Genomic DNA, 17206 nt, shown 5'->3' with positions numbered 1-17206 from the left:
TTAGTGAATATTACAAGAAACTTTATTCTCAGAAATATGAAAATCTGAAGGAAATTGACCAATGCTTGGAAGCACGTCACCTTCCAAGACTTAGCCAGAACCAAGTGGAAATTATGAACAGGCCTCTATCAAGGTCTGAAATAGCATCAACCATACAAAATCTGCCTAAAAAGAAAAGCCCAGGACCAAATGTCTTCACGGTCAGAATTCTACCAAACCTTTAAAGAGGAATTAGTACCTATATTACTCAACCTGTTCCAAAATATACAAAAAGAAGGAAGACTACCCAACACGTTCTATGAAGCAAACATTATCCTGATCCCCAAACCAGGAAAAGATCCAACAAGAAAAGAAAATTATAGACCAATATCACTAATGAACATAGATGCAAAAATATTCAACAAGATCCTAACAAACAGAATCCAGCAACACATCAAATATACATCAAATATTGGTCAATACATCATGACCAAGTAAGTTTTATCCCAGGGTCTCAAGTCTGGTTCAATACACATAAATCTATACATATAATTCAGCACATAAACAAATCAAAAAACAAAGACCATATGATTCTCTCAATTGATGCAGGAAAAGCTTTTGATAATATACAGCATCCCTTCATGATCAGAACACTTAAGAAAATTGGTATAAAATGGACATTTCTTAAACTGATAGAGGCCATTTATGGCAAACCCACAGCCAATATCGTATTTAATGGAGTTAAATTGAAATCATTTCCACTCAGATCAGGAACCAGACAAAGCTGCCCATTGTCTCCACTGCTCTTTAACATTGTAATGGAAGTTTTAGCCATGGCAATTAGGGAAGAAAAGGCGATCAAGGGTAGCCCTATAGGGTCGGAAGAGATCAAACTTTCGCTCTTTGCAGATGATATGATTGTATATCTGGAAAACAACAGGGATTCTACTATAAAACTCCTAGAAGTGATCAAGGAATACAGCAGCATCTCAAGTTACAAAATAAACATTCATAAATCGGTAGCCTTTATATATACCAATAGTCAAGCTGAAAAAAACAGTTAAGGACTCTATCCCATTCACAGCAGTGCCAAAGAAGATGAAATATTTGGGATTTTATTTTTAAAAGGACATGAAAAATCTCTATAAAGAGAACTATGAAACTCTAAGAAAAGAAATAGCTGAAAATGTTAACAAATGGAAAAACATACCATGCTCATGGCTGGGAAGAATCAACATTGTTAAAAAGTCCATACTACCCAAACCAATATATAATTTTAATGCAATCCCAATTAAAGTTCCACTGTCATACTTTAAAGATCTTGAAAAAATAATACTTATTTTTGTATAGAATCAGAAAAAAACTCAAATAACCAGGACATTACTCAGAAATAAAAACAAAGCAGGAGGAATCATGCTACCATACCTCAGACTATTCTATAAATCAATAGTGATCAAAACAGCATGGTACTGGCACAAAAACAGAGAGGTAGATGTATGGAACAGAATAGAGAACCAAGAGATAAACCCAGCTACTTACCATTATTTGATCTTTGACAAGCCAATTAAAAATATTCAGTGGGGAAAAGATTCCCTATTTAACAAATGGTGCTGGGTGAACTGGCTGGCGACCTGTAGAAGACTGAAACTGGACCATTAATTTTCACCATTAACTAAGATAGACTCTCACTGGATTAAAGATTTAAACTCAAGACATAAAACTATAAAATACTAAATTCTATACTAAATAATATATTCTAAAATACTACCCTGTTTCCCCAAAAATAAGACAGTGTCTTATTTTAAGGTGTGCTCCCAAAGATGCGCTAGGTCTTATTTTCAGGGAACGTCTTATCTTTCCTGTAAGTAGGTCTTATTTTCAGAGGATGTCTTATTTTGGGGGAAACAGGGTAGAAGAGGGTGCAGGGAAAACTCTTGAAGAAATCGGTGTGGGTGAATATTTTATGATAAGGAGCCCCCCACCCCACCCCAGGCAATTGAAGCAGCTTCAAAACTACACTATTGGGACCTGATCAAACTAAAACTCTTCTGCACAGCCAAGAACATGGTAAGTAAAGCAAGCATAAAGCCCTCAGAATGGGAGACATTATTTGCAGATTATGTCTCTGACAAAGGTTTAGTAACCAGAATCTACAGAGAACTCAAATGTATTAGCAAGAAAAGAACAAGTGATCCCATCACAGGCTGGGCAAGGGACTTGAAGAGATACTTCTCTGAAGAAGACAGGCGCACAGCCTACAGACATATGAAAAAAATGCTCTTATGCAGCCTTAAAGAAAGATGGAGACTTTACCTCTTTTATGTTTACATGAATGGAGCTGGAACATATTCTTCTTAGTAAAGTATCTCAAGAATGGAAGAAAAAGTATCCAATGTACTCAGCCCTACTATGAAACTAATTTATAGCTTTCATATGAAAGCTGTAACCCAGTTATAACCTAAGAATATGGGGACAGGGAGAGGGCGGGAAGGGAGAGGGGAGGATGGGTGGAGGGAGAGTGATTGGCGGGATTACACCTACGGTGCATCTTACAAGGATAGATGTGAAACTTAGTAAATGTAGAATATAAATGTCTTAGCACAATAACTAAGAAAATGCCCTCTGGGCAATTGAAGCAGCTTCAAAAATACACTACTGGGACCTGATCAAACTGAAAAGCTTCTGCATAGCCAAGAACACAGTAAGTAAAGCAAGCAAACAGCCATCAGAATGGGAGAAGATATTTGCAGGTTATGTCTCCGACAAAGGTTTAATAACCAGAATCCACAGAGAACTCTAACGTATTAGCAAGAAAAGAACAAGTGATCCCATCGCAGGCTGGGCAAGGGACTTGAAGAGAAACTTCTCTGAAGAAGACAGGCCTACAGACATGAAAAATGCTCATCATTTTTAATCATCAGAGAAATGCAAATCAAAACTACTTTGAGATATCATCTAACTCCAATAAGATTAGCTCATATCACAAAATCCCAAGACCAGAGATGTTGGTGTAGATGTGGAAAAAAGGAAACAGTTCTACACTGCTGGTGGGAATGCAAATTAATATATTCCTTTTGGAACGATGTTTGGAGAACACTTAGAGATCTAAAAATAGATCTGCCATTCAATCCTATAATTCCTGTTCTAGGCATATACCCACAAGACCAAAAATCACATCATAACAAAGATATTTGTACCAGAATGTTTATTGCAGCCCTATTCATAATTGCTAAGTCATGGAAAAAGCCCAAGTGCCCATTGATCCTAGAATGGATTAATAAATTGTGGTATATGTACACCATGGAATATTATGCAGCCTTAAAGAAAGATGAAGACTTTACCTCTTTCATGTTTACATGGATGAAGCTGGAACATATTCTTCTTAGTAAAGTATCTCAAGAATGGAAGAAAAAGTATCCAATGTACTCAGCCCTAGTATGAAACTAATTATTGGCTTTCACATGAAAGCTGTAACCCAGTTATAACCTAAGAATAGGGGGAAGGGGGAAAGAGAGGGGAGGAAGGGGGGAGGGGGAAGAGGGAGGATGATTGGTGGGATTACACCTGCAATGCATCTTACAAGGGTACATGTGAAACTTCGTAAATGTAAAATGTAAATGTCTTAACACAATAACTAAGAAAATGCCAGGAAGGCTATGTTAACCAGTGTGATGAAAATATGTCAAATGGTGTATAAATGCAGTGTGTGGTGCCCCATGATCCCATTAATGGGATCAGCTATGCAGATCCCATTAATCAGCTATCACAGCTATGATTTAATAATAAAAAAAAAAACGTTTCTTCTCTATGTAGATGAACACAAAGGGATAGCCAAGTGGGTGCTGACTCAGACCTTGGGGCCCTGGACCCATCCAATAGCCTCCTTATCAAAAAAACTAGACCCGGTGGCTCAAGATGGCCCCTCTGCCTTCGCATTGTGGCAGCCACTGTGCTGCTCATAAAGGACGCAGACAAACTCACCATGGGGCAGGAACTGTTGCTAACCACGCCCCATGCCATTGAAGGGGTCTTGAAACAACCCCCAGACTGGTGGATGAGCAACACGCAGCTAACACACTAGCAGAGCTTATTACTAAACCCACCACGAATCCAGTTCTTGCCCAGCACCACCCTAAACCCTGCTACTCTCCTGCCCAACCCGTACATGGAGACACCACTCCACAATTGCCAGGACATCCTAGCCCAGGTCCACAGCACGCGCCAAGACCTGACCGACCAACTGCTGCAGGACTCCGACGAGACCTGGTTCACAGTTGGCAGCAGCTTTGTGAAAGTTGGCCAATGGTACTCGGGGGCAGTGGTGGTCTCCGAGGCAGGTACACTTTGCGCTGAACCCCTTCCAGTCAGAACCTCCGCCCAACAGGCTGAATTAATTGCCCTTACCAAGGCCCTAGTTCTAGGCCAAGGGAAAAAGCTTAATATCTATACTGACAGCTGATATGCATTCACCACCGCTCACATACACTGGGCCATCTACCGGGAGAGGGGGTTGCTGAGAGTGGAGGGGAGAACTGTTAAAAACAAACAAGAAATACTAGACTTACTAACGCCATCTGGCTACCAAAAAAGCTAGCCATCATCCATTGCCCAGGACACCAAAAGCCCACTACCCCAGTGGCAAGGGGCAATCATCAGACAGACAAAGCTGCCATAAGTGCAACCCTCAGAGCCACACAGCCCCTGGAAGTTACCCTACCTGACATTGGGCCTCCAGTCCTGCCAGAAGAGCCCAGATACACCCCTGAAGACTTGGCATGGATCCACACCATCCCTCAGGCACATAACCCCTCCCAGTACAATGGCTGGTGGTGCACAGCCAATGGAAAGACCATCCTCCCTGTACAGCTAGGGCTAGACATATTGCAGTGCATGCACCAGGCAACCCATATGGGCAGCAGGAAGTTGAGAGACCTAATCAGACATGCACGGATTAAGATTGAGCGAATGGATGCCAAAGTGGACAAGACAGTTAACGCTTGCAAAGCTTGCTGGCTCACTAATGCCTGAGCTGGGCCTACTACCCAAGGCACCCACCTGAGGGGCATCAAGCCTGGTGCATCTTGGGAAGTGGACTTAATGGAAATTAAGCCTGGTCGGTGTGGGTACAAATATCTCTTAATCTTTGTAGATACCTTCTCAGAGTGGATAGAAGCTTTCCCCACAAAACATGAAATTGTTCAAACCATGGTGAAAAAGCTGCTAGAAGACATTCTTCCCAGGTATGGACTACCAGCTATAATTGGCTCAGACAATGGGCCAACCTTTATATCTCAAGTAACTCAGGGAGTAGCCACAGCACTGGGAACAACCTGGAAATTACATTGTGCGTACAGGCCCCAGAGCTCAGGGCAGGTAGAAAGGATGAATAGAACTTTAAAGAGACCTTAACCAAATTAACCCTAGAGTCTGACCGGGACTGGATGGCTCTCCTTCCCTTTGCCTTATATAGGGTCAGAAATTCCCCATACACCCTAGGCCTCTCCCCCATGAAATTCTTTATGGGAGACTACCTCCTATCCAAACAACCATATAGACCTTTTAACAGAGGCAAATGATGAGGATTTTCTTCTTTCCCTCCGCTGTTACCAGCAGATTCAAAAAGAGAATTGGAATGGCCTGAGTGCCACCTATGCAGAAGGCCCAATTCCAGAGCCTCACAAGTTCCAGCCAGGGGACTGGGTCTATGTCAAGAGACACTGGCAGGAAACTCTCGAACCACGGTGGAAAGGGCCCTACACCCTGATCCTGACCACCCCCACTGCACTCAAGGTTGATGGCATTGCTGGGTGGGTCCATCACACCCATGTCTAGTTGGCAGACCCATTTGCCATCAAGGAAGATTACACCCCACAATGGAAGCTCAAAAAAGACCCTGCCAACCCACTCAAGCTCAAATTCAAGCGTCCAGCACAGTCGCCCTGATGACAGTCTTGGCACTCTTGTTAACTGTATGTACCCCTTGCTCAAGCTCACGCCACATCCCTAGCAGCCCGCACCAGCCTTTCAACATCACCTGGCAGATCCTGGGAGGAGTCAAGGGAGGAATTCTAAACCAGACCTGGGGCTTACACCCCCTGGGCAACTGGTACCCAGATTTACAGGTAGATTTAAATGATTTAATTGAAACCATCGGATGGGACACCAGCCACTACTGTGTGCCCTGGCTATAGGGTAGACAAGTATGGCGGAGCAGAGCATTTTTTCTGCCAAGCTTGGAGTTGCATCTCCACAGGCCAAATCTGGTGAGATCCCCTTCACAAAGAGGACCTCATTACAGTACGGCGAGCCACGGTGTCCCCACCGTCTTGCCCACAAACGGGGGCGTGGGGTCACCCAAATCAACCTTGCGACCCCATACTCATCAGGTTCACGGCAGCAGGATGGGAATTTGCCTGTATGACAGAGTCCGGTCGCCCTACATGGACAAAGGGGCTACGTTCACCCTAAAGGTTGTCTATACAGCCCCCAACTCAGGCCCCCCTTTAGCAGTAGGCCCTAACATAGTTTTGCAACTGCACCCACCAGCTCTGGCTACTCCACCCTGTATATCCCCTGCACTCCCCTCTCCTAATCCCTTTCTCAGCTCCTCACCAATTAGCCCCACCAGGACCCAGATCCTATTTGGGACCTCCTCGTCAGCACCTATTGGGTACTTAATCAATCACGGCCAGAGTTGACTGATGCATGCTGGCTCTGTATTGATGTGAAGCCCCCTTACTATGAGGGTGTAGCCCTCCAAGATAGCTTCACTCCTGGTGAGGCCACAGCTTGCCACTGGCATCAGCATGGCCACCCTCTCCTTACCCTCCAAGCTGTCTCAGAGAAGGGAACTTGCGTGGGATGGGTGCCTACCTCCCACAGGTACCTGTGTAATAGTACCTACCAGTGGAATGGAACCCAGTATTTACTGCCCCCCAAAGACGCCTGGTGGGCTTGTTCCACAGGCCTGGCCCCATGCATACACTCAGGAGTCTTAGATGCAACCAAAGACTACTGTGTCCTTGTGCAACTGATACCTAGATTAATTACCATAAACAAGAAACTATTTTTCAGAGAGTTGAAAGCACAGGCCTTCATTTCAAAAGGGAGCCTGTGATGGCACTCACCATCTCCACCCTGTTAGGACGGGGATTAGCAGGAGCAGGTACCAGAATCTCAGCTCTAGTCCTCCAAGATAAAAACTATGGGGTACTGCGAGTGGCTATCAATCTAAATATAGAAAGAATAGAAAAATCCATCACTCTACTTCAGGACTCCCTCACTTCCCTCTCTGAAGTAGTGCTCCAGAACCGGAGGGGGCTCGACTTGCTGTTTTTGCAGCAAGGAGGATTGTGCACTGCTCTAGGCGAAGAATGCTGTTTTTATGCTGACCATTTTGGGGTAACTAAAGAATCCACGACCCTAGTAAGGGAAGGACTACAGAAACGCAGACAAGAGAGCAAGCCCAGAATTGGTATGAGGCTATGTTTAATTAGTCCCCTTGGCTTACCACCCTTATTTCTACCATAGCTGGGCCCCTAACCCTGTTCTTACTAACCTTAACAGTAGGACCATGTGTAATTAACAGACTTATATATTTTATAAAAGAACGAGTTGGGGAAGCACAACTCGTGGTCCTCAGAGCCCATTATCAGCCCTTAACCTCCCCTGATGATCACAAACTCATCATTGAGGTCCCATGATTGGGTTCTCTTAGCTACAAGGAGAAGGGGGGAATGAAAGACCTTGTGGTGCGATTTTGGACTTTCATCCTCCATTTTAGAGCAAACCTGAAAGTCCCTAGTTTCATTTCTTGGTAGACCACACCCCTCCCCATCTCCTGGAGTGTATGCCCCATCCCCCACGCCCCCAGCCGTTAAAATTGGCGGGACCCAATCAGCTTTAAACTCTAGTATAAGCATAAGAAGTAACCAATCCAGGGACCATACTTTGTTTCCCACACCCCTCACCCCATATCCACCCCATAAAAACCCCTCCCGCCTGGAGCACATGGCTCTCAGTCCCAGCTGCATCTGGGAGTGCTGGCAGCCCAGGCTTGAGCTTGAATAAAATGCCCTCGTGTGATTGCATCAGTGTCTGGCTCTCTCGTGTGGTCATTGGGGACCCCGATCCTTGGGTGCAACACTCTAAAAGGTCATTTTGAATTCAGGCTTAAATACCATCACCTGGTGAAACAAAAAAGAAGGGTTTGGGTGATACCAGTCATGGGAGGCGACCAGGAAAAGCAGGGAACAAGGACAAGGTTTGTTATGCAGATTTGTCAGTGCCTCCTCCATTGATAAGAGTCTCTGGTGCAGAGGTGCCCAATCTTTTTTCTTTTCTGCTGCACATTGAAACTATAAGAGTTATCTTAGGCAGTTAAATACACAAACCCTAACGTAAGCTGATGAGCAAAACGGATAAGCAAAATAGTCTTCAAATAGTCTGCTTGTGGCCATCAGGCCCCAGATTGGACACCCCTGCAAGCACTTTAGAGTCAGTCTTCTGGTACAGAAAGGGAAACACACTTACAAATGGAGATTTCCCTTGTACATGTAAATTTCCCTTATAGAAGAGTAACTTTTACTGTTTTCAGGGTTTCTCCTGTGTCTGCTGTTTCTTAAAATCATCCTTATGGCCAAAGAGACATATTTTGGAGTTGCATATTCTGCTGTCCTACAGAGGGGATGGTGGCAGCATAGGTGAGTGTTTAAAAAGGAAGAAGAGAAAAGGGAGCTCCCAGGTTGAAGGAAAAGCCCCAGCAAGGGTGTGAAAGTCATCTTGTGCTGCTCTAACACAATCCCTGAGACTGAATAATTTATAAAGAACAGATATTTATTCATTTATTTTTTCCTTCTGGAGGTTGGGAAGTTCAAGTTCAAGGCGCTGCAGCATCATCACATTCTGGAAGGCATCACATGTGAAAAGAGGGTGGGAGGGGTGCAGCAGGGCTGAACCTGCTTTATAACAAACTCACTGGAGATGGAGCAGGGACTCCCTCCCTGAAAATAAAGGAAAAATCTTGAGTCCCTTCAAGTAAAATTCCAGGCACCTGCCTCACCTGGGGCAACCTGACAAGCAAGAAGGTAATACTAACAATATTACTATCTCCAAGCAAACCAAATTTTGTTCCTTATAGAAACTAAAAGATAACATCAGAACGTATGTTCTTGAGTTGTTTTTCAAAAACCATCCCCACCAGATGGAAAATGCAGAAAGAGGGGAACTGAGGAATTGAACTCTGACCTCCATTTGTTCTTTCTTCTAAATTTCTCTCTGAAGAGCCTGGAGAGAATCGCACCCCCCCTTAACATTCCTTTCCATGATGAGGCTTTGTTTCCTTAACCAACTGCTAATCAAAGAAGCTTTGTATCTGCCTATGACCTGTAAGCCCACTCCCATGCCCCTACCTTCACTTTAAGATATAGTACCTTTTGGGGCCAAAGCAATGTATGGCCTCCATGTCTTGATTTACTATTTTGCCAGAATTTCTGTATTCCTGAAATGTGCTCCTGTCTTTAAAAACCCTTGCATGGCACAACATAATAAAATGCCTCTTTATCTCCTGATGCAACTCTGAGCATTGTTGCAGAGGGAATGGCCTGAAAAAATAGCAAAAATATTTTCTGTCTTCTCACCATTTGGGGAACTGAAACCTGCATCCCTTCCTCATGCCCCTGGTCTGGAGAGGCAGGGAATGTCTCTTGTTCTCTCTACCTCAGGAAATAGCTCAAGGAAATTGACTGGGTGAAGATCCTTCTATCACTTTAGCTGAAAATGGGATGAATGGAAGTCACGAGAGTGTCTTAGACAAAGATGAGATGAATCTAGCCAGAGGCCACAAGAGTGTCTTGGCCCAAGATGGGATTATGAAATCATAACCTTTTAAAGCTTTGTGTTTCTGCTCAGAAGCAGGAAATTGGATTTGAGACCATTGTCAACCATTTTCCTCTTTTGCGGACAAAATAATAAACTTCTCTTTCCTCCTCCTCAAACTGCATGTCCTTCTTTTTCTGATGTGGCTTCAGGGGACAAGTACCAAACTTTTGGTAACAGCACCAGTGTCCGGCTTTGCTGAGCTGGATGAGAGGCCCCTTGTTTGGTTTGATAACACACTCCCATGATAATTGAGAAGGGACATGAAGAAAGGGGCTTCAAGGGGGATGGGCAGGAAGCCTGGCACTGGAACCAGGAAGTCTGGAGGGCCCTTAGAATGTGAGTATGAAGTAACCTAGTTAACCATTGACCAATAGGAAAGGGCAATAATGCCTGCAAAGAAGCCAGTGAAAGACTTGCAAACAATTTCAAACTGAAGAGGGTATTTATACCCCTGCAGGCCTTTATGTCTGGCTCTCTCACCTCTTCTTAATGGAAGGACCCACTTCCAGCTCTCTTTGGAAGTGCTCTAAACTTTCTATTTTTTCTTAAAAGTCTACTTTGTTACACTGAGACTTCTATAGATTACTTTTGCTCTCTATTCACGCTGCCCGTGCTGCTTCTGTATAATTTTCCTTTTCCACGCACTTTTGCTTTCAATTCCTGCCAAGCCTCGGTTGAACTTTCTAGCTCAGCCAAGTAAATAAACCAGGTCAACTGGGTTCAGAGAAGCAGGATCCCAACCTCCAACAACAAGGACATTAATCCATTCATGAATGCAAAGCCCTCAAGACCCAAATACCTCTCTCATTAGGCCCTACCTCTCAACACTGTGGCACTAAGGTTCCAACACATAAGTGAACAAAAATAAAATCATGACTAAATAGACACCCTCTCTGCCAAGGAGACCCAGAAACACCCTACAGCTGAGTTGCTGGTCATGAGAAGGAAGGTCAGACAGTCCTCCTCATGCCCCCCCTCCCTCATGGAGATACCCTTTGTAACTCATTAACAGGCCTCAGGTGATGCAGGGCAAAGCTTAAAGGACACCTTCAGGTCATCAAACAGCTCACTTGAGTCTAGGTGCATGTGCAGTGGCTCGCCCCTGATTAACAGACTTCCTTACCTTAACTTAAACATCCCAAGCCTTTCCAGGGGGGTCCAACCTGAAGCTCGCCCATGCAAGACTATGTGCTGACTTTTCTTTCTTTTCTTTTCTTTTTTTTTTTTTTTTTTGTAGAGACAGAGTCTCACTTTATTGCCCTTGGTAGATTGCTGTGGCTTCACAGCTCACAGCAACCTCCAACTTCTGGGCTTAGGCGATTGTCTTGCCTCAGCCTCCTGCATAGCTGGGATTACAGGTGTCTGCCACAATACCCGGCTATTTTTTTGTTGCAGTTTGGCCCACCAGCCTCAGTATATGGGACCAGTGCCCTATCCACTGAGCCACAGGCACCGCTCTATGTGCTGACTTTTTAAGGAGTATTTTTGCTTACCTGTAGTGTGGCATATCACAAAAAGTATGTACAGACCCTTTAAAAAAAAAAAACTATTCAGCTTTCATTAGTGTTGGTATATTTAATGCATGGCCCAAGACAATTCTTACTCTTCCAATGTGCAAAGAGAAAAAAATGGTTGGACACCCTGATTTAGACATAGCTTCATTTCTTTAACCAATTACAAATCAAAGAATCTTTAAACCCACTTATAACCTGTAAGCCTCCCTCCCAGCTTTCAGATGTCCTGCCTTTGGGGGCCAAACCAATGTACACTTCCATGTATTGATTTATGACTTTAAGTGTAATTCCTGTCTCACTGAAATGTATAAAAGCAAACCACAACCCAACCACAGCAAGGCCACTTACTTAAGTCTTCTGTGTGTGCCTCCAGGCCATGGTCTTCAAACTTGGCTCAAAATAAACCTCTTAAAAATTATTTTACAGAGTTTGAGTTATTTTCCATTGGCATATGGTATAACAGAGGTAAGAGTCTACAACAGGGCAACAAAATGCTTTGGAATGTTTTAAGTTAAGAACTCAAGTGATCTGTTCAATAAATGATGATCTGCAGGTGTGGTTCAAGCTTTGTCCTAGGCCTGTTTATGAGTTACGAAGGATATCTTCAAGAAGGGAGGGGAGCATGAGGAGGCATGTCTGACTTCCTTTCTGATGGCCAGCAACTCAGCTATAGGGTATTTCTGGGGTCCCCTTTGCAGAGAGGGCATAGTTGACACTAGGGGGCTTAGTTCACACATCCAAGAAGGGTCTTGAAACACTATGCTAAGGAATTGGACTTGACGTTCATTCTACTGGCAATAGGGCAACAATGAATGTTTTGAGAAAAGAAAAACATAACACACTCAGTGGTTAAGCTGTAGCAAGAGCCAAGGCCGACACAGACCACAGGCACCAGTTGGAAGAGGAAGCAGCTTTATTCACCAGACGGGAGACTCAGCAGACTAGTGTCCCAAAAACTGAGTCCACTGACTCAATCTCTGGCCTTCCTTTTACACATTTTAGGGCTTGGATGCATGTGAAAGTCTTGTGATTCAGGGAAAGGTCAGGTCAGCCCATGCCCTTGGTGTAGCACCACCTGTCCTGAAAGACAACAGAAGGTCAGGGAAGTTACAAGGTTACTACATAAGTCCAACGCGTACCCTCCAAAGGACATAAAGATAACAGTGACATCTGCTGCAGTATAGGGGTAGCAATTAGGGGCTTTTGTACTTGACACAGACTGCCTGGCTAATGCCTGTACAGAGTTAGTAGGAAAGAGTCTAGCTCTGCTTTACTCCTTTGCCTCATTCTCCCCTTTGAGACTCAAAACAGCTTGTTATGAGGTCTCATCACCATCTTCACCAACCTGTGTCATAGTTCGTTGGTGATTCATGTAATACACTCCACCTGAAGCTCTTTGAGATGTAGCTGAATCTACTAGATTTCTTACTATTCAGAGTAATACCAGCAATAAGCATGGGTGGAGAAGGCAAGTACCCAATAACAGTAAGATGACTATTATGAGGGTTGTAAAACCTCCAAAAGCAGAGAACCATCCTCCATAGATGGATTTTGGGTCAAATCCATGCCACACCTGTACTGGCACATGAGCCAATTTGGAAATTTCATCAGCTATATTTTCTACCCACTTAACCTTGATCATCTATTTTCAGACATCAGTTGGTTAGACTGAACTTTCCACATACTCCTCCTTCTGCAGCAAGTAAATAATCTAAAGCAAATCTGTTCTGGTACTCAGCATTTCTTATTTGGGTTTGCTGGTGGGCAAGGAGAGTCAAAGCTTTGCTAGTTTCATTAGTGATTATTTCTAAGACCCCTTATAATCATATAATATGATTTAGCATACAGATGGGGGTCTGGTAAGCCAATGACCCATCTTCTGCCCATGTAGCTGGCCCATAATATTGTATTATTTTCTCTGGGGGCCACTCCTCTGTTTGTAAGTCTTGATGTTGCCACCAGACCTTTTCCTGAGGAATGGCTACTGTAAGTACAAATAATTCTCCTGCCTTGATGGGCAGTAGAAAGAAAGTTTAATAAAGCCTGTTATACAACTTCCAGTCCATTGATTAGGTAACCGGGTGTAGGCCTTATTCCCACAAATCCAATACATTCCCTGAGGGGCCACACCAATCCTGTGAGAATCAGGGGATTCAGTTCCATTCAATTCAGTCCCAACCAGACAGTTATTCCAGTGGTAGCGTTGTACAGCCTTTGACTGAGGCACTGTAGCTGCCCTACCGGCACAGTGAGGTTTTTCCCTTCACTTCTTGCTAGGCAATGTTGTCTGATAATTGGGGCCTTCAGGATCCATACGTTGTCCTTCAGGTCTCTCCGATATGGAGGAATGTCTGGGGTAAGCTCAGTGGGAGTAAGTTCTTTAGCTTCACATGGCCACCGATCTCCTGTCATAGTTCCTCCACATATAAAGCAAGAAGTTACATTTAAGGACTGTGCCACATTTTCAGCCAACTGGAAGAATAAACTTTTTGTGCTCCTGGTGTGTGACTGGAGCAGGGCTTGCTGTTTTCTGCAATACCCGCTTAAGAGGGTTGTAAGGATCTGGGATGGCCTTCCAAGGTCTGGGAGTTGTCTAGGTAGGGAGGCCAAGCTGTGGGAACACAGGGTTGGCTGCCACTATCACTTTCTGCTTGGTATGGTTCCTCTTAGGTGGGGGTGGCCCCTCCTCAGGTCAATGGTAGGTTTCACACTGCTGTAATGGATCCAGGCAGGAATTTCTGCTACTCTTACTGCAGATGACATTGTAAGGGCCTTTCCACCTTGCCTCAGGGGAGACACCTTCCAGTCTTTGACCCACATTGTGGTTCCTGGGGAGAAAGGGTGGACAGGGGAGAACAAACTAACTGGACGTCTCTCATTCGCCATCCTGACTCTGCTTCTGTCACTTTGCCCAGGGCTTGCAGCTGCTTCCTCAACTCTACCTCTCCCAAGTCCCAGGAAGATCCTGGCAAGGTTTGTAGTTAGGTGGGGGTAGCCTATGATATAAACCTTTATAAGGTGAGAATCCTGTCCTCTTAGTGGGAGTACACCTAATCTTTAATAACACCAAGGGCAGGGCGCTTACCCCCTGTAAATTTGACTCCTGGCACACTTTCCCTAAACTTGTTTTGATAGTCCTATTCATGTGTTCCACCTTCCCTGAGCTCTGTGGGCGGTAGGCTGCATGGAGTTTCCAGGTGATGTCAGGGACCTTCGCTGTCTTCTGGACTAATTCAGATATGAATGCCAGTCCATTGTCTGACCCAATCCATAGCAGGAGCCCAAAACGTGGTATGATGTCTCTCAGGAGTGCCCAGGTGACTTCTTGTGCCTTCTCGGTGCAGGTAGAATATTTTGCTTCTACCCAGCTGGAATAGGTGCAGACCATCACCAGCAAGTACTTGTTCCCTCTACACCTGGGCATTTCAGTAAAGGTCTACCTGAAAGTCCTTGAAGGGCATCACTCCCTTCAAGTGACTGGATTTCTGAGGGTACTGTTGGTCCTTGGAGTATGTTGAACTGGCTGCAGGTGACACACTGTTGACTGACAGTTTTGGCCAGGGCTGCCAGGTGGAAGATGTAGAAGTACTGACCCAGCAATTTCACCAAAGACTCCTGTCCCAGATGAGTGCTCTCATGCATGGCTGTCACCACAGTGGCTCCTAGAAGCTGGGGGACTGCTCCTCATCCATCTGGCATCTTTATCCATCCTCCCTCTGTTTTCTGGCTCCCCTCTACTGCCAACCATTCCTTCTCCTCTCGGGAGTAGATAGTAGATAGTGTAAGCTCTGGAACCCACAGGATGAGGGAAGCCACTCATGACACCTGGTACAGCCCTTCTTACCTCAACATCGGTCCTAGCATTCCCGTTAGTGATGGTGGAAGCATCTCTTTGATGACGATGACAGTGCATCACTGCCACCTTCTGGGGTTTCCATACCACCTCTAGTAACTGAAGAATCTCCTGCTGATACTTATGTCCTTTCTCCCAGAATTTAGTATTCCCTTTTCCTTGTATAGTGCCCTGTACACTTGGAGAGTCAGAAAAGCATACTTGGAGCCTGTGTAGACATTCACACTTTTCCCTTGACTTAGTTCTAAGGCTTGAGTCAAGGCAATCAACTCAGCCTTCTGAGCTGGTGTTCCTTGGAGTAGGGCTTTGCCTCTCCAGTCTCTGTTAAGGTGACCACTGCATATTCAGCCCGTTGTTCACCTTGCACTGTCACATAACTATCTACATACAAGTCCCAGTCTGCCTCTGTCCAAGGTTGGTCACGCAAGTCAGGCCTGCTCTAGATGTTGTAAAAGACAGTCTGTGCCTCAGGCACAGCCCTCCAGGGTAGGGTGCCCTAAGAGGAGGTCATCAGCATATTGGAGCAGCACACACTCAGCCGGGAATTTCTGGAGATCATGAGCCAGCACTTCTCCAAAAATCATGGGTGAGTTTTTGAACCCCTGTGGCAACCTAGTCCATGTGTACTAGATCACAGTTCCTGTGTTTGGTTTCTCCTGCTAGAAAGCAAACAGCCTCTGGCTCTCTGGAGCCAGTCTTATACTGAAAAAGGCATCTTTCAAGTCCAGGCAAATGAACCACTTAACTTCTGCTGTCAACAGACTCAGCAGAGTATACGAATTAGGCACAATAGAATGCAGTGTTGCAGTTGCCTGATTAATAAGCCTCAGATCCTGCCCTGGTCTATAGTTTTTTGTGCCAGGCTTCTGCACAGGGAGCAAGGGAGTGTTACAGCGAGACTGGCAATGTATGATTACGCCAAACTGCTCAAGTCTCTGAAGGTGAACCTGGATCCTTTCCAGGGCCTCCCTGGGCAGTCGGTACTGTTTTTGCCTCACTGGCCTTGCCCTGACTTTACCTCTACTATTAAAGGTGGCTGGTTCATTGCAAGCCCTGGGGGGTTATCTTCTGCCCAGACCCCTGGCCACCACTGGGCCAGCTCAGGCTTAAGTCCTCCCCCAGCTCAGTCACAAACAGCCTCCATTTCCCTTCTCGTGACATTGTTAGAGCTAGCACTAGACCTGGTTTGGACAGTTTTAGCTGCATAGTTCGAGATTGTGGCTCTTAGTTTTCCTAGGAGGTCTCTACCCAGGAGAGGCAAAGGACAGTCGGGCATGTAGAGAAATTGATGAGTCACCTCATGATTTCCTATGGAGCACTTCCAAGGGAGGCAAAAAGCTTGTTCAGTAGTGGTCCCAGTTGCTCCTATGATATCAATTCTGTAGTCTGAGAGAGGGGCTACTGGCTGGGTGACCACTGAGTGTTCAACCCCAGTATCAATCAGAAAATCAATGTCCTTGCCCCCAATCCTTACTCAGACCATGGGCTCTCTGGGGGCGACTGAGTCCGGTCCCCTTCAGTCTAGCAGGGCCTCTCCCACTAAGTTGTAGAGTGCTTCCTGCCTTTCTGGGTCTGTGGCCTCTCTCCCAGGATCTTCCACATTTCCTTGCCTCTGGGAACACTCGTTCTTCTAATGCCCTGTCTCTCAGAAAATTGCACTTTGATCCCTCCGCAAGGGGGGCCCTTTTACTTGAGGTCCTCTACTTCCTCACACACTTTGACCCTGTCCTATTCAAAAGGCGGGAGGGAGGGTGCCCCCTTTGTGCCTTCCAGAGATGCAGCTATGACATCGGCCCTCTGTTTCATGCGCCTATCTTCCTCCCTACAGCCCACTGCTTCCCTATTTACAAAGACATTCTGGGCTATTTCAAGAAGCTGTGAGGTGTTCATACCTGCAAACCCCGCCTGCTTCTGCATTTTTTACCGTATATCCTCAGTGCTTTGACTAACTAGGACCATATTAACCATCCTCTGGTTCTCA

The sequence above is a fragment of the Nycticebus coucang genome, chromosome 10 (genome assembly GCF_027406575.1).
Source record: "Nycticebus coucang isolate mNycCou1 chromosome 10, mNycCou1.pri, whole genome shotgun sequence".
Lineage (NCBI taxonomy): Eukaryota > Metazoa > Chordata > Mammalia > Primates > Lorisidae > Nycticebus > Nycticebus coucang.
Note: the sequence above shows the minus strand (reverse complement) of the source record.